A 1227-nucleotide genomic window follows, 5' to 3' on the forward strand; every position below is an offset into this window, starting at 1 on the left:
CTCCGGGCATTTCTTCGCATCCCTATGGGAATATGTTGGGTGTTACAAGTTAAAACACTTCTTCAGTATTTACTGGGTTAATGATGTTTGTTAAGTCACATGTTTGTTTGTATCCAATCTGTTTAGAGAGTTAGAAAGCCCGGTAACTTCAGATCTTGTTTGTTGTAGGCCCCATTTGGTTTCCTGAGCTAATATCAGGGATGGAATTCAGGACTGTCCCCAGTTAGGGTTAGAGTTAGGGCATCGCTAGAGAAATTTGAGGGTGGAACCTGGGGAGGGTGAGGTTACGGGAGAGGAAGGATCTCAAGGGGGCATAATGCCAGAGAGTCCACCCTTCCGCAGGTGACATTTTCTCCAGGGGAACTGGTCTCTCTAGTCTGGAGATCAGAGAGAAGAAGAAGAAGAAGAAATTGGATTTATACCCCACCCTTCGCTTGGAGTCTCAGAGCGGCTTGCAAACTCCTTTCCCTCCCCCTCCCCACAACAGACACCCTGTGAGGTGGGAGGGGCCGAGAGGGCTCTGACACAAACTGCTCTTTCAGGAACAGCTGTGCCAGAGCTTGTGACTGACCCAAGGTCATCCAGCCAGGTTGCGAGTGGAGGAGTGGGGAATCAAACCCAGTTCTCCCAGATTAGAGTCCGCGCACTTCACCACGACACCAAACTGGCTCTCAATTGTAATTCTGGCAGATCGCTAGGATCCATCTAGGGTGGCCAGCTCTGGGTAGGGAGATTTGGGGGGGGGGAGCCTGAGGAGGGTGCGGTTTGGGGAGGGAGGGGTTTCAGTGGGGTATTCAGTGCCATCGTGCCCAACCTTCCAAAGGGGCCACTGTTTCCACGAGAACTGATCTCTACCACCTGGAGATCGGTTGCAATCCCAGGAGTTTTCCAGCCACCAGCTGGAGGTTGGCAACCATAGCCCCATCTGGGGGCTGCCAGTTTGGTGTAGTGGTTAGAAGCGGCGGATTCTAATCTGGGAGAATCAGGTTTCATTCCCCACTCCTCCACATGCAGCTGCTGGTGTGACCTAGGGTCAGTCAGAAGTCCTTTCGGAGCTGTTCTGGAAAGAGCAGTCCTCGAAAGAGCTCTCTCGGCCCCACCTCCCTCACAGGGAGTCTGTTGTGGGGAGGGGAAGGGAAAGGAGATTGTAAGCCGCTCTGAGACTCCTTTGGGTAGTGAAGGGCAAGGTATAAATCTTCTTCTCTTCTTCTTCATCCCTGGGCCTGC

This window comes from Gekko japonicus, unplaced genomic scaffold (assembly GCF_001447785.1).
Source record: "Gekko japonicus isolate JY-2015 unplaced genomic scaffold, Gekko_japonicus_V1.1 scaffold1922, whole genome shotgun sequence".
NCBI classification, from domain to species: Eukaryota; Metazoa; Chordata; class Lepidosauria; order Squamata; family Gekkonidae; genus Gekko; species Gekko japonicus.